Here is a 23480-nt window from a genome sequence, read left to right as displayed (position 1 = left end):
ATTTTAATGCAGTCAACTGGGTGGGACTTCCAACCTCACTGGTTGATCCCTCCAGGTGACCCTGTTGGAGTCATGTCCAACCTGGTCATCAGGAGGGATCAGCCAATTTTGAAGAAGAAAATGGATTACTTAAAAAATGGTAATCGCCTTAATGGCGCTGCCTATGCTGTCACAGACACTAAAATGGCACAGATACAAAGATGAGTCCTCTTTATCTCTATGTGTTACACACTTTTTAGGGACCAGTTTTGAGTGCTGATTTCAAAGCCACTGGCTGAAATTATACAAAACCTTTGTATTGTCTTTGTTTACATTGTCAAATGCACTGATCAGTGGATTGGGGAGTCATTATGCCCCCTTGTGGTCAAACATTTCCAGTGGAACCTCATCAGAGTTGTGTTCAAGATTAAACCAAAGATTTATAACTAAACCAAGATAGATCACTGTCTGTCGTTTCTAATGGACAGAACAAGGAAGCAGATGGGCAGAGCCCAGCACACGCTAGCAAGATCCTATTGGCGCGTTCTAGTCTGTGTCTGCATATTTCCATTAGGCCTACTCAAATCACAATGCAAATAGTCCGGGTAACCATTTGGTTACCTGTTCAGGAGTCTTATGGCTTGGGGGTAAAAACTGTTGAAGCCTTTTTGTCCTAGACTTGGCACTCCGGTACCACTTGCCATGTGGTAGTAGAGAGAACAGTCTATGACTGGGGTGGCTGGGGTCTTTGACAATTTTCAGGGCCTTCCTCTGACACCGCCTGGTGTAGAGGTGCGCATGTGCAATAACAAAATTCGCCTTTGCACTCCTTCTACACTGCACAATTTTTTTACACCTTTTGCACAGGGTAAAGTCTACATAACTTAGCCCACTATGTTCATAGCAGATTTGAGTTTTGGGAACAGAAAACTGTATTGAGAGCAAATGTTTCATCGATGAGAAAATGTGCAGAATGTCGGTCAAAATCCATGTCCTTCCATCTTCTCCCACTGCTCGCCACTGGGCTTCCTTTCACTACCATATTTGGTAGTGAGTGGAAACGCCAAGCGGATGCTTCATATTTATACGTCCAGTGAATTATCTGTCTAATTGTTCTGTGATTTAACGTTTCGCAAGTTGAGATGAATGCAGAGTTTGCAAATGCAAAGTGTCTTTTAAATGTACGTTATAAACATAGACAACTTCCACTATTAACATGCAATTTCGCTCTGGTCCTTGTATTATCTATTCAAAACGATATTTTAAGGACACCTTTGTTATTTTTAAGGTGGGAAATGCTGCAGCTGAGTTGTGGTTTCGATAGTCGGCTCAAACCAACGATAAACTCTGCGAAAGTAATTGGAAGTCCAACAAGCCGTGGGTGGTGTCGGATTCCACTAGATACCACAGCCACAAGTCAGGTTCCACAGCCAACAAAATTGGCTTAAAAAAAGTAGCCTTTTGGTCTTCATTTAATGTTAGACATAAGGTTAGCAGTGTGGTTAAGATTAGGTTTAAAAGATAAGTTGTAGAAATGGGCTGGGTTTAGCCATAATTATGACTTTGTCGCTGCGTTAACTAGTGTCGACCGGTGGTGTCCTTATGCTAGCGATTGTTTTGAATTTACAGTAACAACTGGAAATCGGAGTTGCATAGATGTGACCACTTGGTAAGGTAATTCCTAATTCCCATATTTACTGCATCTACAAGCTGATTTTTAAAAATTATTTTACCAATGAAGAACGCGTTCATGTAATGAATGAGTATGTTCACGAGCTGGCTATTTGACAGGCACAAGCGCATTCACATTTAAGCTAACGTTAGCTAGCACTGGTTAATTTTGCTTGTCAACTATACTGAACAAAAATATAAACGCAACAATTAACGATTTTGCTGAGTTACAGTTCATTTAAGGAAATCAGTCAATTGAAATAAATAAATTAGGCCTAGTCTATAGATTTCACATGACCGGGCAGGGGCGCAGCCATGTGTGCGTGCGTCTACAGTGGCTTGCGAAAGTATTCACCCCCTTGGCATTTTTCCTATTTTGTTACCTACAACCTGGAATTAAAATGGCGGGGGGGTTTGTTGTATCATTTGATTTACACAACATGCCTACAACTTTGAAGATGCTAAATATTTTTCATTGTGAAACAAACAAGAAATAAGACAAAAAAACTGAACTTGAGCGTGCATAACTATTCACCCCCCCCCCCTAAAAAAGTCAATACTTTGTTAGAGCCACCTTTCGAAATAATTATTGCTGCAAGTCTCTTGGGGTATGTCTCTATAAGCTTGGCAGATGCAGCCACTGGAATTTTTGCCCGTTCTTGAAGGCAAAACTGCCCCAGCTCCTTCAAGTTGGATGGGTTCCACTGGTGTACAGCAATCTTTTAGTCATACCACAAATTCTCAATTGGATTGAGGTCTGGGCTTTGACTAGGCCATGTCCTGTTGGAAGGTGAACCTCCGTCGCAGTTTCAAATCTTTGGAAGACTGAAACAGGTTTTCCTCAAGAATTTCACTGTATTTAGCACCATCCATTATTCCTTCAATTCTGAGTTTCCCAGTCCCTGCCGATGAAAGAAACCCTCACAGCATGATGCTGCCACTACCATGCTACACTGTGGGGATGTTGTTCTCGGGGTGATGAGAGGTGTTGGGTTTGCGCCAGACATAGCATTTTCCTTGATGACCAAAAAGCAAAATTTTAGTCTCATCTGACCAGAGTACCTTCTTCCATAAGTTTGGGGAGTCTTCCACATGCCTTTTGGCAAACACCAAATGTGTTTGCTTATTTCTTTCTTTAACCTCTCTGGGCTAGGCGGGACGAATTCGTCCCACCTACGTAACAGCCACTTGCAGCCTGTGGCGCGATTTTCAAAACCTTAAAAATCCTATTACTTCAATTTCTCAAACATATGACTATTTTACAGCTATTTAAAGACAAGACTCTCGTTAATCTAACCACACTGTCCGATTTCAAAAAGGCTTTACAACGAAAGCAAAACATTAGATTATGTCAGCAGAGTACCAAGCCAGAAATAATCAGACACCCATTTTTCAAGCCAGCATATAATGTCACCAAAACCCAGAAGACAGCTAAATGCAGCACTCACCTTTGATGATCTTCATCAGATGACAACCCTAGGACATTGTTATACAATACATGCATGTTTTGTTCAATCAAGTTCATATTTATATCAAAAACCAGCTTTTTACATTAGCATGTGACGTTCAGAACTAGCATACCCCCCGCAAACTTCTGGGGAATTCGCTAACATTTTACTAAATTACTCACGATAAACGTTCACAAAAAGCATAACAATTATTTTAAGAATTATAGATACAGACCTCCTCTATGCACTCGATATGTCCGATTTTAAAATAGCTTTTTGGTGAAAGCACATTTTGCAATATTCTAAGTACATAGCCCAGGCATCACGGGCTCGCTATTTAGACACCCGGCAAGTTTAGCACTCACCATAATCATATTTACTATTATAAAAGTTTGATTTACCCTTTGTTGTCTTCGTCAGAATGCACACCCAGGACTGCTACTTCAATAACAAATGTTGGTTTGGTCCAAAATAATCCATCGTTATATCCGAATATGGGCGTTTTGTTCGTGCGTTCCAGACACTATCCGAAATGGTAAAGAAGTGTCGCGCGCATGGCGCAATTCGTGACAATAAAATTCTAAATATTCCATTACCGTACTTCGAAGCATGTCAACCGCTGTTTAAAATCTATTTTTACGCAATTTTTCTCGTAGAAAAGCGATAATATTCCGACAGGGAATCTCCTTTTCGGCAAACAGAGGAAAAAATCACAAAGGCGGGGGCGGTCGGGTCACGCGCATAAGCCCAGAGTCCCTTGATCGGCCACTTGAGAAAGGCGATAATGTGTTTCAGCCTGGGGCTGGAATGACGACATTCTGTTTTTTCCCGGGCTCTGAGCGCCTATGGACGACGTGGGAAGTGTCACGTTAGAGCAGAGATCCTTAGTAAATGATAGAGATGGAAAAGAAGTTCAAGAAATGGTCAGACAGGCCACTTCCTGTAAAGGAATCTCTCAGGTTTTGACCTGCCATTTGAGTTCTGTTATACTCACAGACACCATTCAAACAGTTTTAGAAACTTTAGGGTGTTTTCTATCCATATGTAATAAGTATATGCATATTCTAGTTACTGGGTAGGAGTGGTAACCAGATTAAATCGGGTATGTTTTTTATCCAGCCGTGTCAATACTGCCCCCTAGCCCTAACAGGTTATGCAATGGCTTTTTTCTGGCCACTCTTCAGTAAAGCCCAGCTCTGTGGAGTGTACAGCTTAAAGTGGTCCTATGGACAGATACTCCAATCACTTATGGATTTGATGGTGCTCCGTGGGATGTTCAAAGTTTCGGATATTTTTTTATAACCAAACCCTGAGCTGTACTTCTCCACAACTTTGTCCTTGACCTGTTTGGAGAGCTCCTTGGTCTTCATGGTGCTGCTTGCTTAGTGGTGTTGCAGACTCTGAGGCCTTTCAGAACAGGTGTATATATACTGAGATCATGTGACAGATCATTTGACACTTAGATTGCACACAGGTGGACTTTATTTAACTAATTATGTGACTTCTGAAGGTAATTGGTTGCACCAGATCTTATTTAGGGGCTTCATAGCAAAGGGGTTGAATACTTATGCACGCACCACTTTTCCTTTTTTTTTTATTTGTAGATTTTTTTTTAAACACGTTTAAAAATATATATATATAATTTCACCAATTTGTACTATTTTGTGTATGTCCATTACATGAAATCCATTTAAATTACAGGTTGTAATGCAACAAAATAGGAAAAATGCCAAGGGGATGAATACTTTTGCAAGGCACTGTGGGTTTGTGTTGCTTCACAATCCCCGCTGTTCAGTAAGGTGTATTTTTGTCAGGGTTTTTAAAATCGAATTTTACTGCTTGCATCAGTTACTTGATGTGGAATAGAGTTCCATGTAGTTATGGCTCTATGTAGTACTGTGCGCCTCCCATAGTCTGTTCTGGACTTGGGGACTGTGAAGAGACCTCTTGTGGCATGTCTTGTGGGGTATGCATGGGTGTCCGAGCTGTGCGGCAGTCGTTCAAACAGACAGCTCGGTCCATTTCAACATGTCAATACCTCTCATAAATAGAAGTAGTTAAGAAGTCGATCTCTCCTCCACTTTGAGCCAGGAGAGATTGACATGCATATTATTGATGTTAGCTGTCTGTGTACATCCAAGGGCCTGTTGTGCTGCCCTGTTCTGAGCCAATTGAAATTTTCCTAAGTCCCTTTTTGTGGCACCCGACCACACGACTGAACAGTAGTCCAGGTGCGACAAAACTAGGGCCTGTAGGACCTGCCTTGTTGATAGTGCTATAAAGAAGGTAGAGCAATGCTTTATTATGGACAGACTTCTCCCCATCTTAGCTATTGTTGTATCAATATGTTTTGACCATGACAGTTTACAATCCAGGGTTAATCCAAGCAGTTTAGTCACTTCAACTTGCTCAAGTTCCACATTATTTATTACAAGATTCAGTTGAGGTTTAGGGTTTAGTGAAAGATTTGTCCCAAATACAATGCTTTTAGTTTTAGAAATATTTAGGACCAACTTATTCCTTGCCACCCACTCTGAAACTAACTGCAGCTCTTTGTAAGGGTTGCAGTCATTTCAGTAACTGTAGTAGCTGACGTGTATTGTGTTTAGTCATCTGCATACATAGACACACTGGCTTTACTCAAAGACAGTAGCATGTTGTTAGTAAAGATTGAAAAAAAGTAAGGGGCCGAGACAGCTGCCCTGGGGAATTCCTGATTCTACCTGGATTATGTTTGAGAAGCTTCCATTAAAGAACACCCTATGTGTTCTGTTAGACAGATTATGATCGATAATGGCAAAAGCCGCAATGAAGTCAAACCCCACAATCCTTTTTATCATCAATTTCTCTCTGCCAATCATCAGTCATTTGTGTAAGTGCTTGTTTAAAGTCCTTCCCTATAAGCGTTTTGAAAGTCTTTTGTCAATTTATTTACTGTAAAATAGCATTGTAACTGGTCAAACACAATGTTTTCCAAACATTTACTATGGGTTGGTAACAGGCTGATTGGTCAACTATTTGAGCCAGTAAAGGGTGCTTTACTATTCTTAGGTAGCAGAAGGGCTTTTGCTTCCCTCCAGGCCTGGGGGCACACACTTTCTAGTACAGTAGTTCCTCCTTTAAAAGTTGCGACCTTGCACCCAGCGTCACAGCTTCATTGCTCCAGACCACCACAAGGGGGAGCTAGAGCACTCATTATGCATTTGGGTCCCAAGGTTTTTATATGACCAATCATATCGAGTGGTTCCAATTACGAATTTTGACGCGAGCCACCCGTCCCAGGGTGAAGATGGCTGACAAAATGTACAATTGAGAGGAATATGTTAGTTAATGTAGAGACAAACGTTTGTGCATATTTTTTTGTCATGAAGTTAATTTACGAAAATCGCTATTTAGCAAGTTCTCTGACTAGCTAACGTTAGCCAGCTAGCTAGTGTTGGGAGAATGAATTTGTAATTTGTGCTGTTTAATGTTTTAGGGACTACTGAGAAAACCAGCAAACCATGCTGTCGTCTTGTGAAACAGTGGATGTAAAGAATCTAGCTAGCTAAAGCATTTACTGCAAATTGAATGTACAATTGTGTAAGCTTGCCTTGCAATGCAGCTGAAGTAGCTAACTATTTATTTGCTTATTGTGTAGTGGAGGATAAAAAATAACTGTATGCCTATGGATGTGTAGCTAGCTACAGTATGTAGCCCGATCTGTGTATGGACTAGAGTTCGACCGATTATGATTTTTCAACACCGATACCGTTTATTGGAGGACCAAAAAAATCCGATACGATTAATCGGCCGATTTATTTATTTATATATATATATATATATATATATATTTGTAATAATAACAATTACAACAATACTGAATGAACACTTATTTTAGCTTAATATAATACATAAATAAAATCAATTTAGTTTCAAATAAATAATGAAACATGTTCAATTTGGTTTAAATAATGCAAAAACACAGTGTTGGAGAAGAACGTAAAAGTGCAATGTAAAAAAGCTAACGTTTAAGTTCTTTGCTCAGAACATGAGACCAGAAGTTTTAGGTTGTAGTTATTATAAGACTATTTCTCTCTATACCATTTGTATTTCATTTACCTTTGACTATTGGATGTTCTTTTTTTGTTGTTGAATATTTTATTTTTGCATTTTCCAATTAAGAACATTCAAAACAAAAGTGAAAAGATATTAGACAACAATAGGACAAAGTGACAGTAACAGACGAGCGTAACAAAAAAAAAAAATATATATACAAACATACAATAAATAAATCATAATAAAGAGTAAAATAAAAAATAATAATAATGAGACATTGGATCATATGGTCACCTGCCGTTAGCTACATATTATGCATTACGTGTGAACATTATATAAGGATTATATAGAGATTCAATCAATGTGATGTGGGGGGAGATTCTCCATATAGTCAATAAAAGGTTGCCAAATTCTGTAAAATGTCTTTAACTTATTCCTCAAGCAGTAAGTGATTTTCTCCAGTGGGATACAACTAACTTCCGATAGCTACATTGCAACTGGCAGGGAGGAATCTGATTTCCATTTCAAGGCAATACATTTCTTGGCAATCGCTAGCAATATTTCTGTTAGCTTTATAGTATGGCTTCGCCTAAGATTGGTGTTACTAAAGTTACCCAGTAGACAGACCTCCGGGTCTAAAGGGAATGCAACCCCGTGAATAGAGGATATGGTATCGCATACCCCCTGCCAGAAACTGTGTAGTTTTGAATGTTCCTTCATCTGAGCCACATCTAAAACATAGGGAGGAGATATCAGGGTTGAACTTGTGCAGTCTAGATGGGGTGATATAGAGCTGATGGAGGAAATTAAACTGGATCAGTCTGTATCTGGAGTTCAATGTGGATGTAACACCATCCCTGCATAGGTCACTCCATAGACCCTCATCAAGATCAATACCCAGATCTTTTTCCCATCTAAGTAGGGGTTTATCTAGCTCAGGCAGTGTTAGTCCTGACATAAGAGCATCGTCAACACAGGAAATGGTCTTGAATAGTGGTTGGTCTACATGGCAGAGTTGTTCAATAGGTGACATCTTAGGTGGGTTCCATTGTCCCTCGAGTCACCCTAATAAAGTTTTGTAGTTGTAGGTAGCTAAAGAAGTCCCTGTTAAGCAAGTGGTATTTCTGTTTCAGCTGATCAAAAGACATACGTTCTCCCTCCTCATAACAATGTTCCAGAAGAGTGATCCCCTTATCAGACCATGGTCTAAAGTTACTATTCTGGAAAAACATAGGAATCAATCTATTGTTCCATAAAGGGGTTTTAGGGGAAAGGAATCCCCCTCGTCTGAACAGCTCATGCAGTTTGCACCATGCCAGGACAGGTTGTCTGTGATGGTTTTTATAGATTTTCTGTCCCATTTGTAAAACAATTCTGTCCCAGTGTCATCATTTACCTCAAGCTTTTCAATGTTCAACCATGAGGGAGAGGGACCATTGTCAAACATCTGAGCCAGAAACCTAGACCAGTAGTACATTCTAAAATTGGGGAGGTTTAAGCCCCCTTGACCGTAATCAAGGGTCAGTTTATCCAGGCCAACCCTAGGGGTTTTGCTGTGCCAGATAAACCGTCTGGTCAGCTTGTCGAGAGAGGAAAATAATGCTGCGGGAACAGGGATGGGGAGAGATTGAAACAAATATAGAAATCTGGGCAGGATATTCATTTTAATTACATTTATTCTACCCAGTAGAGTGAGAGGCAAGTCCATCCATTTACACAGGTCACCCTCCACCTTTTGCAACAAGCTGGCCAGATTGAGTTTATAGAGGTTGTTCAGATTACCATCCACCATTATGCCCAAATATGTGAAGCCCATAGCCGATCATCTAAAAGGAAACTTGTGCTTGATGGTATGATGGTCAAAGACAGACAACGGTAAGATTTCGCTTTTATCAAAATTGACCTTATATCCAGAGAAAGAACTATAACACTGTAGTACGATCTGCAAGTGAGAGAGGGAGTGTTCTGGGTTTGTTAGAAATAAGATAAGGTCGTCCTCAAAGAGTGATAACTTATGGGTATGGGGGCCCACCTCAAAGCCATGTATGTCAGGGCACGTTCTAATAGCCTCAGCCAACGGTTCGATGGCGAAGGCAAAGAGGTGGGGGCTAATTGGGCAACCTTGTCTGTTCCCCCTATAGAGAGGGAAAGAGGAGGAAGTAATCCCATTGTTAGAAATCCTAGCTTTAGGAGATTTGTAGAGTGATTTTTATCAAATTTACAAACACGGTACCTAAACCAAACTTTTCCAAGACGCGAAAGAGGTATGGCCATTCAACCCTATCAAAGGCCTTTTCAGCGTCGAGGGAGACTGCGACTCTAGGTATTTTATTTCTGTTAGCAAGGTGAATTATATCAAAGAACCTTCTGAGATTATTGGAGGACAATCTATTAATTATGAAGCCAGTCTGATCTGGGTTGACCAACATGGGAAGACATGACTCCAGTCTCTTAGATAGCATCTTGGTGACCATTTTACAATCTGTGTTAAGGAGAGAGATTGGTCTATAGGAGGCGCACTTTAGCGGGTTTTTCACTTTCTTGTGGATTACAGTAATCACTGCTTGAGAGAAAGACTCTGGAAAGCAGTTGTCTTCCCCGGCTTTTTAAAGTACCTCCATAAGGTAGGGGACCAACAGCTCCCTAAATTCTTTATAGAACTCTGGAGGGAAGCCATCCTCCCGAGGAGATTTATTAGAAGGTAAGGATTTAATGGCCTCCAACAATTCAGGAACTGAGAAGTGTTCAGTCAGGCGCTCTCTGTTTTCCTCTTACAGGCATGGGAGGTTGAGAGAGGAGAGAACGGAGTCGATCTCTGATAGATCATCGCTTGATTGGGAAGTGTAGAGGTCTTCATAGTATTTCTTAAAAGTATTATTAATTTCAGTAGGGTTGAAAGATATCTCAGCACTCAGTTCCGCACCGTGTTTTCTCTTCAGCCCTTTAGTATAGGAAATTATCTGTCACCTCAGATATGCTTTCAATGTGTCCCAAAGAATGAAACTGTCAGGAGCGGAGGGTTTGTTTGTCAAAGTAAAAATATTGATCTGCTCTTTGATGAATGCACAAAATTCAGGTTGCTTTAGGAGTGTAGAATTTAGTCTCCATCTATATGCTCCATTTACCTTGGTAGGAATGGAGATTGATAATACCAGAGGAGAATGGTCACTAAGCAATCTGGGGAGATACTCCATATCTAACACTCTCTGAAACAGTTGGGTCGATAGTAAAAAGTTATCTATGTGTGTGTGTGTTGTGTGAATAAAAAGAGTAGTCCCTATCCTGTGGGTGCAACTGTCTCCAGATGTCTAGTAAATTGAGATCTTTCATGAATGACATGGTGAGCTTGCCGGCTTTGGTAAGAAGTGAGGGTTTATCAGAGGATCTATCAAGAACTGTATCTAAACAAAAATTGAAATCTCCTCCAACCAGTAGCCATCCTGGTGTTGCTTGAGCGACCTGAAGGAAGACATTCTGTATAAACATATGGTCATTGAAGTTAGGAGCATAAATATTCAACAGGGTCCAAGACTCTGAAAACATATGCCCCTGCACCAAAACAAACCTGCCCGAGGGATCAGAGATGGTGTTGTTGACGCAGAAGGGGATGTGTCTACTTATCAAAATTGCAGTTCCTCTTGCTTTGGAGTTAGAGGACGCAGAAACTTGTCCTACCCATCCCCTCTACAATTTCTTGTGTTCACTGGCTGTAAGATGTGTTTCTTGTAAAAACACAATGTCAGCCTTTAATTTCTTAAGGTATGTATAGACTATTTTCCTTTTAATCGAGCTGTTAAGACCTTTTACGTTGAATGTGACATATTTTAGTGGTTTAAGCATAGGTTGGGTTTCAAATATGTAACTGAATGGAAATCTCTCATATGTAAATAGTCAGGAAATGTTTCAACTTTGGTTTGAACACAGAACTGACCTATGTGTCTCTTTAGGAAGGAAACAACAGTAAACATGGAAAAAAGAAAGAAGAAAAAATCCCACCCACCCCGATTGTTAGACTAAAACAACAATCCCAACAATCAAACGTGAATACACTTGTAGAGATACGTTGCTGCTCGCTTTCCATCTTGCTCTTACTAGCTAAACCTTGGCGTAAACTAAAACCTGCGAGCTCTCAAAGTTGAAAACAAATGTTGTGAATAGACATTTATGGCTGAATATTTACTGCCCACGGTAAGGGCTGCTTGAGTCTCTTTTCGGGAGAGGAGAAACATAAATGGGGGGGAAAGCAGTGGGCCTAAGCCCACTTATTTGCTTCGCCCAGTGGATATTGACTAACCCAAAATATACTCTCCTGTAAATGTAATAGAACTCACCCCGGGGGAAAAACGGTTAGTTGAAAATGTACAAATCAATTATAGCGACCGGATAGCGGGGTAAACGGATCCAAATACCAAGAAGATATCAGCAGTTCAGTCCGGATAAGAGAGAACAAACAAACTGCATCTTATCCCCCAGAGAGACCGTCCTGGTTCAGACGCGGTTCAGTTCTTTGAGAAAAGTGAACACTTCTCCCGGTGTGTTGAAGAGATGGCTTCGGCCTTTGTACTGAACTTTCATCCTCGCAGGGTGGATGAGGTAGCCGGTGATGTTTTTCTCCTTCAGTGCTTTGGCGGCAGGTCTGAACTGCTTGCGACGTCTGGCGAGATCCGCGCTCATATCCGGGAAAAGGCTGACCCTCTTGCTATCGATGGTGATGTCCCCTTTGGCTCTTGTGAGTTGCAGTATCTTCTCTCTGTCTTGGAAACGGAGGAACCTGATCAGGACGGCCCGTGGGGGATCATCTGGCCGGGGTTTCGGCGCTGATGTTCTGTGGGCGCGTTCGATTTCCAGCGGCTTGGTGAAGTTGATTATGCCTAGGACATCCGGGATCCATTGAGTGAAGAAACGGACCTGGTCACGGCCCTCGCTGTTCTCTTTCAATCCCACCACACGGATATTACTACGTTTGCTCTGGTTCTCCATCTGGTCTACCTTGTTTTTGAGGTAGGCATTGTCCCTCTGTAGTTGTATCATAACCTGGTCATGTCGAGCGATGGTATCTTCAACTGTGCTAATGAGCAACTCAGCCTCAGTCGTTCTCAAAAGGAGATCATTCATTAAGGATTTCAGGTCGTCAATGGAAGAATGGAGTTCAGCCGATTTCTTGTCAATTTTCATAGAAAGACCTTTGTTACCAACCTGAATTTCCCGGAGGAGATTAGCCAGCATGTCGGCAGGCTCGCAAGAGGCTGAGAGCAACAGTCTGGAACTGTCATCTGAGTTATGAGGGCTAATGCTAATCTTGCTAGCTGTAGCGTTATTGTTATCTTGGGAATCAACAACGTTTTGGTCGTCCTTCTTGCCTCGGTCGGAGGTCATATTTAGGTTATTTAGGTAATAATAGAATAACTTTGAAGAGCTCGGTTTGTCAACGTCTGCTCAGCTCCAACACCCACTATTGGATGTTCTTATAGGCACTATAGTATTGCCAGCCTTATCTCGGGTGTTGATAGGCTTGAAGTCATAAACAGCGCTGTGCTTCAAGTATTGCGAAGAGCTGCTGGCAAATGCAGGAAAGTGCTGTTTGAATGAATGCTTACGAGCCTGCTGCTGCCTACCACTGCTTAGTCAGACTGCTCTATCAAATATCAAATCATAGACTTAATTATAATATAATAAACACACAGAAATACGAGCCTTAGGTCATTAATATGGTCAAATCTGGAAACTATAATTTCGAAAACAAAATATTTATTCTTTCAGGGAAATACGGAACCGTTCCGTATTTTATCGAACGGGTGGCATCCCTAAGTCTATATATTGCTGTTACATTGCACAACCTTCAATGTTATGTAATAATTATGTAAAATTCTGGCTAATTAATTACAGTCTTTGTTAGGAAGAAATGGTCTTCACACAGTTCGCAAAGAGCCAGGCAGCCCAAACTGCTGCATATAATCTGACTCTGCTTGCACAGAACGCAAGAGAAGTGACACAATTTCCCTAGTTAGTATTGCCTGCTAACATGAATTTCTTTTAACTAAATATGCAGGTTTAAAAAAACATACTTGTGTATTGATTTTAAGAAAGGCATTGATGTTTATGGTTAGGTACATTGGTACAACGTCAGTGCTTTTTTCGCAAAAGCGCTTGTTAAATCATCACCTGTTTGGCGAAGTAGGCTGTGATCCGATGATAAATTAACAGGCACCACATTGATTATATGCAACGCAGGACAAGCTAGTTAAACTAGTAATATCATCAACCATGTGTAGTTAACTAGTGATTATGTTAAGATTGGTTGTTTTTTATAAGATAAGTTTGATGCTAGTTAGCAACTTACCTTGGCTCCTTTCTGCACTCGAGTAACAGGTGGTCAGCCTGTCACGCAGTCTCCTCGTGGAGTGCAATGAAATCGGCCATAATTGGTGTCCAAAAATGCCGATTACCGATTGTTATGAAAACTTGAAATCGGCCCTAATTAATCGGCCATGCCGATTAATCGGTCGACCTCTAGTATGGACACTAAAACGTTTAGTATGAATATTAGTTTAGTATGAATATTAGTTCAGAACCTATCTATGAACCTCAGCTATCTTAGTTGTTGTATCAACTTCAAGTCTGAATGGCATTAATGAAGCCTATGTGTAACCGGTGTGAAATGGCTAGCTAGTTAGCGGGGTGCGCGCTAATAGCATTTCAACCGGTGACGTCACTCACTCTGAGTCCTTGAAGTAGTTGTTCCCCTTGCTCTGCAACAGCTGCGGCTTTTGTGGAGCGATGGGTAACAATGCTTCGGGGGTGGCTGTTGTCGATGTGTGCAGAGGGTCCCTGGTTCGAGCCCAGGTAGGGGTAGGGGCGAGGAGAGGACGGAAGCTATACTGTTACATATGGATAGAGTAGAATATAATAACTTTGTTGTGCCAAAGATGCAAGTCCTATATACATGTACTGTAGTTATTACCACGCATGAGATTCCCACATTGTAGCCTGTACATTGAATATATTCAATGATCATGTACTCTTCCTTGGCAAATAAAGATGCAGTTCAGGTATGAATCTCTGAGACATTCTTTTTCAGTCACATCAAACTGTGTCTGCATGTATGTATTACAATTATACACCTCAATAGTGTTTACCGCTCCTGGGATATCAATGATTACACATTGTAACTATGCAATAGACTAGAAACCTGATTGATTTGTAATTCATATAGAAAAATAACTATGCATATTGAACTCCCTTCATCTACATTAATCTGGGGACACAGGATAGTATTTCAATAAGATACTTAATTTCAACTAGTGGAGAATGTGAAACGCTTTATTGAAAGAAGTTAATTATCCAGGTGTTATAAATGCATTATAATTATGATAATTGTAATATTATAAATACAAGTTCAATCTGTACTTCAATGCACATATGGTGTGCATTATAAAACGAGGAAGAAAGATGAGGTGGGGAGAGAGGTGTAGGAGACAGAAAGGGAAAGTGGTAAGAACAGCGGCAGACAGCATATGATTAATGAATTACAGTGCTACCCTAATATTCTCTCAGTTCATCACAATTGTGGTGTCTCCTAACCAACCTTGGGCCCCCAGTTGGCCCGAAGGTTATCTTAACCTCTATGGGCTAGGCGGGACGAATTCGTCCCACCTACGTAACAGCCACTTTAAGCCTGTGGCGCGATTTTCAAAACCTTAAAAATCCTATTACTTCAATTTCTCAAACATATTACTATTTTACAGCTATTTAAAGACAAGACTCTCGTTAATCTAACCACACTGTCCGATTTCAAAAAGGCTTTACAACGAAAGCAAAACATTAGATTATGTCAGCAGAGTACCAAACCAGAAAAAACCAGTTCATATTTATATCAAAAACCAGCTTTTTACATTAGCATGTGACGTTCAGAACTAGCATACCCCCCGCAAACTTCCGGGGAATTCGCTAACATTTTACTAAATTACTCACGATAAACGTTCACAAAAAGCATAACAATTATTTTAAGAATTATAGATACAGACCTCCTCTATGCACTCGATATGTCCGATTTTAAAATAGCTTTTTGGTGAAAGCACATTTTGCAATATTCTAAGTACATAGCCCAGGCATCACGGGCTAGCTATTTAGACACCCGGCAAGTTTAGCACTAACCATAATCATATTTACTATTATAAAAGTTTGATTACCTTTTGTTGTCTTCGTCAGAATGCACTCCCAGGACTGCTACTTCAATAACAAATGTTGGTTTGGTCCAAAATAATCCATAGTTATATCCGAATATGGGCGTTTTGTTCGTGCGTTCCAGACACTATCCGAAATGGTAAAGAAGGGTCGTGCGCATAGCGCAATTCGTGACAAAAAAATTCTAAATATTCCATTACCGTACTTCGAAGCATGTCAACCGCTGTTTAAAATCAATTTTTACGCCATTTTTCTCGTAGAAAAGCGATAATATTCCGACAGGGAATCTCCTTTTCGGCAAACAGAGGAAAAAATCACAAAGGCGGGGGCGGTCGGGTCACGCGCCTAAGCCCAGAGTCCCTTGATCGGCCACTTGAGAAAGGCGATCAAGTGTTTCAGCCTGGGGCTGGGATGACGACATTCAGGTTTTTCCCGGGCTCTGAGCGCCTATGGACGACGTAGGAAGTGTCACGTTAGAGCAGAGATCCTTAGTAAAAGATAGAGATGGAAAAGAAGTTCAAGAAATGGTCAGACAGGCCACTTCTTGTAAAGGAATCTCTCAGGTTTTGACCTGCCATTTGAGTTCTGTTATACTCACAGACACCATTCAAACAGTTTTAGAAACTTTAGGGTGTTTTCTATCCATATGTAATAAGTATATGCATATTGTAGTTACTGGGTAGGAGTGGTAACCAGATTAAATCGGGTATGTTTTTTATCCAGACGTGTCAATACTGCCCCCTAGCCCTAACAGGTTAAGAGCGGGTGAGGTGGCGATGATGGGACTCGCTTCCTCTCTCACATCAAAACATACCTGCTTATTTTTTATAGATATGAAAACAATAACTGAGATATGACTGTTCAATCTAAAGCAGCGGATGTCATTTTTAGAATACGTCAATACAGCCCAGTGCTGCTTACCTGAGATGCCATCTTCGTAGGTGTCCGCTTTGACTTCCTTTGTGTCGGAAAAAAGTTGCTTTCATAACAATTATTTTTGATTGAAAATATAAAAGGTTTTGCTCTTGACAAAAATACACAAATGTACCTCCATAGCATATAACAATTTGCCTGTGAATAACCACACCTTCATACAAACGTGCTACTGTATGTAGAATTCTTGACGCACAACCGAAGATGCTGCCATATCCTGCCAGCACGCCCACAAGCGAACCACTCAGGAGCAGAATGATGACACGTGGAAGAGGGAAAGGAATGAGATGGGAACAACAATTTGTTGCAAATTGGGGAGGGGGGCTAATAACTGAACAATAGACTATTCAACCTTTTACTAAAGAATAGTCTAATAGCCAACTAGGTGTGAACCCCCCTCCCCTCCTATCACAGACCAGATTTGCCATAACGACCAAGGGGAGCTTGCTACTCAATGTAATAAAGTAATGACTTTTCAAATAAGTTACCTTACACGTTATGTTGGCTGACAATTTGTTAGCTACGCTGTCCTTACGAACCACATAGCATATCATTACAGCAGTATGTACCAGTATGTTAGCTAGCTACCTACCTAACGTTAGTAGTTATACATCAAACTTGCCAGTATATTAACTATAGGCTATCTTAACTACCCAATGTTTATTGACTTGATTACTCTCATCATTCTTAGCTAAATGGTATAGTCGTTGTGCTTTCTCAATGGACATTCGGGTGCTTTCGTAAATTCGCTATGTCTATCTATAGGCTGGACAATAGAACGAGTCAAAATTCACCCCAAGGTTGAAAAATGGCTTCAGCTAGGGGGCAGTATTTGCACGGCCGGATAAAAACGTACCCGATTTAAACTGGTTACTACTCTTGCCCAGAAACGAGAATATGCATATAATTAGTAGATTTGGATAGAAAACACTCTAAAGTTTCTACAACTGTTTGAATGGTGTCTGTGAGTATAACAGAACTCATATGGCAGGCAAAAACCTGAGAAGATTCCATACAGGAAGTGCCCTGTCTGACAATTTGTTATCCTTCTGTTGCATCTCTATCGAAAATACAGCATCTCTGCTGTAACGTGACATTTTCTAAGGCTTCCATTGGCTCTCAGAAGGCGCCAGAAATTGGAATGTCGTGTCTCCTGTCTCTGGGCGAAGAACAGCAGGATAATTTGTGAGTGGTCAGGCTGGGAACAGGGAACAGCGCGTTCATAAGAATTCTCAATTTTTTTCTTTCAGCCTTTGAATGAATACAACGTCGCCCGGTTGGAATATTATCGCTATTTTACGAGAAAAATAGCATAAAAATTGATTTTAAACAGCGTTTGACATGCTTCGAAGTACAGTAATGAAATATTTTGTCACGAAATGCGCTCGCGCGTCACCCTTCGGATAGTGACTTGAACGCACAAACAAAACGGAGCTATTTGGATATAACTATGGATTATTTGGAACCAAAACAACATTTCTTGTTGAAGTAGAAGTCCTGGGAGTGCATTCTGACGAAGAACAGCAAAGGTAATCCCATTTTTCTTATAGTAAATCTGAGTTTGGTGAGGGCCAAACTTGGTGGGTGTCAAATTAGCTAGGCCGGGCTATGTACTCCGAATATTGCAAAATGTGCTTTCCCCGAAAAACTATTTTAAAATCTGACACCGCGATTGCATAAAGGAGTTCTGTATCTATAATTCTTAAAATAATTTATGTATTTTGTGATCGTTAATCGTGAGTAATTTAGTAAATTCACAGGAAGTTTTCGGTGGGTATGCTAGTTTTGAACATCACATGCTTATGTAAAAAGCTGTTTTTTGATATAAATATGAACTTGATTGAACAAAACATGCATGTATTGTATAACATAATGTCCTAGGAGTGTCATCTGATGAAGATCATCAAAGGTTAGTGCTGCATTTAGCTGTGGTTTTGGTTTTTGTGACATATGTGCTTGCTTTGAAAATGGCTGTGTGATTATTTTTGGCAGGGTACTCTGCTGACATAATCTAATGATGTTTTGCTTTCGCTGTAAAGCCTTTTTGAAATCGGACAATGTGGTTAGATTAACCTGTTAGGGCTAGGGGGCAGTATTGACACGGCTGGATAAAAAACGTACCCGATTTAATCTGGTTACTACTCCTGCCCAGTAACTAGAATATGCATATAATTATTGGCTTTGGATAGAAAACACCCTAAAGTTTCTAAAACTGTTTGAATGGTGTCTGTGAGTATAACAGAGCTCATATGGCAGGCAAAAACCTGAGAAGATTTCATGCAGGAAGTGGCCTGTCTGACAAGGTGTCGTTCTTCTTGTCTCTGTTTATTGAAGAGTGAGGATCTTAGCTGTAACGTGACACTTCCTACGGCTGCCATAGGCTCTCAGAAGGCGGCAAAATGCTGAATCGTGGCTTTGCAGGCTCTGGCTGAAAAAAAAGTAGCGCGTTTGGGTAGTGGCTGGTTACAGTACTGTGAGACTCAGGCACGTGCCCGCGTCGACCGAAAGCTTTGTTTTCTTTCCTCTGTTTAGCTAAATGGAGATTCCCGGTCGGAATATTATCGCTTTTTTACGAGATAAATGGCATAAAAATGGATTTTAAACAGCGGTTGACATGCTTCGAAGTACGGTAATGGAATATTTAGATTTTTCTTGTCACGAATTGCGCCATGCGCACGACCCTGATTTACCATTTCGGATAGTTTCTGGAACGCACGAACAAAACGCCGCTATTCGCATATAACGATGGATTATTTTGGACCAAACCAACATTTGTTATTGAAGTAGCAGTCCTGGGAGTGCATTCTGACGAAGACAACAAAAGGTAATCAAACTTTTGTAATAGTAAATCTGATTTTGGTGAAGGCTAAACTTGCCGGGTGTCTAAATAGCTAGCCCGTGATGGCTGGGCTATGTACTTAGAATATTGCAAAATGTGCTTTCACCAAAAAGCTATTTTAAAATCGGACATATCGAGTGCATAGAGGAGTTCTGTATCTATAATTCTTAAAATAATTGTTATGCTTTTTGTGAACGTTTATCGTGAGTAATTTAGTAAATTGTTAGTAAATTCCCCGGAAGTTTGCGGGGGGTATGCTAGTTCTGAACGTCACATGCCAATGTAAAAAGCTGGTTTTTGATATAAATATGAACTTGATTGAACAAAACATGCATGTATTGTATAACATAATGTACTAGGGTTGTCATCTGATGAAGATCATCAAAGGTTAGTGCTGCATTTAGCTGTGGTTTGGGTTTTTGTGACATTATATGCTAGCTTGAAAAATGGGTGTCTGATTATTTCTGGCTGGGTACTCTGCTGACATAATCTAATGTTTTGCTTTCGTTGTAAAGCCTTTTTGAAATCGGACAGTGTGGTTAGATTAACGAGAGTCTTGTCTTTAAATAGCTGTAAAATAGTCATATGTTTGAGAAATTGAAGTAATTGCATTTCTAAGGTATTTGAAAATTGCGCCACTGGATTAGACTGGCTGTTGCGTAGGTGGGACGAATTCGTCCCGCCTAGCCCCGAGAGGTTAACGAGAGTCTTGTCTTTAAAATGGTGTAAAATAGTCATATGTTTGAGAAATTGAAGTTATAGCATTTTTGAGGTATTTGTATTTCGCGCCACGCGATTCCACTGGCTGTTGACTAGGTGGGACGCTTTCTAAATAATTAGAAAGAGGAGATTCTCATGATTAAAATGGCGTCTGACTTGAATAAAATCTAAATATATACATTGCGAGATATTTGGCAAAATAGACAGACATGCCTATATTTCCCCCATATTTTTGTTGTTTACATTTTAACTATAAAATAACGTGAGCAGGTCTCATTGCCAACAATAGTGAAGCAGGCATTGTGACGTTGAACAATAAGCTGGGAATAGAACTTTCGGAAGGCGAGTTGGTGCCACGGTCCTCAATAGAACTAATAGGAGCTGGCAGGGTGAAAAATGCACTAAAATAAGGCCTGTTTTTTCACGATTAGTTCAAAACGACGGCAAGCAGCTGGGAAATATGGTCATATTATGAAACTGGGCTCCACGGCGGATGCAATGAACTAGTTTTTATCAGAAAAGAACGTTGTTAAAAATGTCATGTGTCAAGCCTACTATCTACACGGATTTCAGAGCACTCTTGTCTGAGTGTACCAGAGCACAGTAGCCTAATAAACAAATAACCACATTTCTTTAATAAAATTAAGATAAAAAAATGCTCTTTCAAAATGCAGATGTTGATTTAGTTATGGATCTATAGCAAATTACTATGGGAATAAATATCACTGATTTACAGAAATATTTGAACAAAGTTGTCTAATGAAGGCAAACAATTTAGAATCCTCCAATCCTGTAGCCTACTCCCGACAATCGCGTTGTACACCGCCGTATTTTCCATTCCATCCTAACGAAAACCCTTAGGGTTTCGTTTTTTCTCTGAATGGAAACACCATAATATGAATCAAATTAATTAAGCCACATTTCTTAAAATCAATCCCATATACTATGTTATTACAAAAAAGGTTTTACATTCTCTGGTAATGCCAATATAGAATACTATCAAATGCTTCTCAAAGATGCCCTCTGGTGGTCAAACTAGCACTAACTTGCAGTAACAGAAGAAATGGCTGAGAATTGCCACAGAATGCTGCAGCAGCACGCAGGGTGTGCCTCAGTATGACACAACTTTTAAAGGAGGAACCACCGTAGGCTTAAATTGAAAATATGGTAAATAGGAGTGGAAATATTGTTCGCTATTATCCTCAGTAATTTTCCATCCAAGTTGTCAGATCCCCGTGGCTTGCAGACAACAGTATTTTTTTCACTTCTTCCACACTCACTTAAACAGAATTCAAAATTACAATGCTTGTCTTTCATAAATTGATCAGATATATTTGGATTTGTAATGTCAGCGTTTGTTGCTGGCATGTCATGCCTATGTTTGCAAATCTTGCCAATGAAAAAATCATTAAAGTAGTTGGCAATATCAGCCGGTTTTGTGATGAATGAGCCATCTGATTCAATGAATGATGGAGCTGAGTTTGCTTTTTTCCCAAAAATTTAATTTAAGGTGCTCCAAAGCTTTTTACTATCATTCTTTGTCATTTATCTTTGTTTCATAGTGTAGTTTCTTCTTTTTATTCAGTTTATTTACATGATTTCTCAATTTGCAATATGTTTGCCAAACGGTTGTGCAGCCAGGCTTATTTGCCATTCCTATTGCCTCATTCCTCTCAACCACACCATTTTTACATTTCTCATCAATCCACGGGGATTTAACTTCTTACATCTAGACGTTCCGCTAGCGGAACACCTGCTCCAATATCCAATGATAGGCGTGGCGCGAATTACAAATTCCTCAAAAATACAAAAACTTCAATTTTTCAAACATATGACTATTTCACAGCATTTTAAAGACAAGACTCTCCTTTATCTAACCACACTGTCCGATTTCAAAAAGGCTTTACAGCGAAAGCAAAACATTAGATTATGTCAGCAGAGTACCCAGCCAGAAATAATCAGACACCCATTTTTCAAGCTAGCATATAATGTCACAAAAACCCAAACCACAGCTAAATGCAGCACTAACCTTTGATGATCTTCATCAGATGACAACCCTAGGACATTATGTTATACAATACATGCATGTTTTGTTCAATCAAGTTCATATTTATATCAAAAACCAGCTTTTTACATTAGCATGTGACGTTCAGAACTAGCATACCCCCCGCAAACTTCCGGGGAATTTACTAACAATTTACTAAATTACTCACGATAAACGTTCACAAAAAGCATAACAATTATTTTAAGAATTATAGATACAGAACTCCTCTATGCACTCGATATGTCCGATTTTAAAATAGCTTTTTGGTGAAAGCACATTTTGCAATATTCTAAGTACATAGCCCAGCCATCACGGGCTAGCTATTTAGACACCCAGCAAGTTTAGCCTTCACCAAAATCAGATTTACTATTATAAAAGTTTGATTTACCTTTTGTTGTCTTCGTCAGAATGCACTCCCAGGACTGCTACTTCAATAACAAATGTTGGTTTGGTCCCAAATAATCCATCGTTATATCCGAATAGCGGCGTTTTGTTTGTGCGTTCCAGAAAATATCCGAAATGGTAAATCAGGGTGGTGCGCATGGCGCAATTCGTGACAAAAAAATTCTAAATATTCCATTACCGTACTTCGAAGCATGTCAACCGCTGTTTAAAATCAATTTTTATGCAATTTATCTCGTAAAAAAGTGATAATATTCCGACCGGGAATCTCCTTTTCGGCAAACAGAGGAAAAATCACAAAGACGGGGGCGGCCAGGGCACGCGCCTAAGCCCACAGTCCCTTGATCAGCCACTTGAGAAAGGCGATAATGTGTTTCAGCCTGGGGCTGGGATGACGACATTCAGGTTTTTCCCGGGCTCTGAGCGCCCATGGAAGATGTAGGAAGTGTCACGTTAGAGCAGAGATCCTTTGTAAAAGATAGAGATGGCAAAGAAGTTCAAGAAATGGTCAGACAGGCCACTTCCTGTAAAGGAATCTCTCAGGTTTTGACCTGCCATTTGAGTTCTGTTATACTCACAGACACCATTCAAACAGTTTTAGAAACTTTGGAGTGTTTTCTATCCAAAGCCAATAATTATATGCATATTCTAGTTACTGGGCAGGAGTAGTAACCAGATTAAATCGGGTACGTTTTTTATCCAGCCGTGAAAATACTGCCCCCTAGCCATAACAGGTTAAGTCATTTTCTTAATGGTTGCATGCTTATCAGTTTTTCACAATTCCTGACATTTAATCCTAGTAAAAATTCCCTGTCTTAGGTCAGTTAGGATCACCACTTTATTTTAAGAATGTGAAATGTCAGAATAATAGTAGAGAGAATGATTTATTTCAGCTTTTATTTCTTTCATCACATTCCCAGTGGGTCAGAAGTTTACATACACTCAATTAGTATTTGGTAGCATTGCCTTTAAAATGTTTAACTTGTGTCAAATGTTTCGGGTAGCCTTCCACAAGCTTCCCACAATATGTTGGGTGATTTTGGCCCATTCCTCCAGACAGAGCTGGTGTAACTGAGTCAGGTTTGTAGGCCTCCTTTTTCTATAGGATGAGGTCAGGGCTTTGTGATGGCCACTCCAATACCTTGACTTTGTTGTCCTTAAGCCATTTTAAGCCATTTTCCACAACTTTGTAAGTATGCTTGGGGCCATTGTCCATTTGGAA

The 23480-nt window shown here is 40.1% G+C and overlaps 1 protein-coding gene across 2 annotated transcripts in view; it reads left to right on the top strand.

Annotated features, from left to right (window-relative positions):
• The first annotated feature begins 1350 nt into the window (after positions 1-1350).
• The window catches only part of LOC106566879 (solute carrier family 35 member E2A), a 45461-nt gene continuing 23331 nt past the window's right edge, over positions 1351-23480 (top strand). Inside the window, exon 1 of one of the 2 annotated variants that reach the window (XM_014135407.3) lies at positions 1351-1648. The gene's annotated coding sequence lies outside the window, so the exon portion shown is untranslated. Of the gene's footprint in view, positions 1654-23480 lie in introns of both variants that reach the window. The other variant, XM_014135406.3, reaches the window with a different exon arrangement.

The sequence above is a fragment of the Salmo salar genome, chromosome 13 (genome assembly GCF_965601325.2).
Source record: "Salmo salar chromosome 13, fSalSal1, whole genome shotgun sequence".
Classification (NCBI taxonomy): Eukaryota; Metazoa; Chordata; class Actinopteri; order Salmoniformes; family Salmonidae; genus Salmo; species Salmo salar.
Note: the sequence above shows the minus strand (reverse complement) of the source record. Positions and strands in the feature narration are given on the sequence as shown.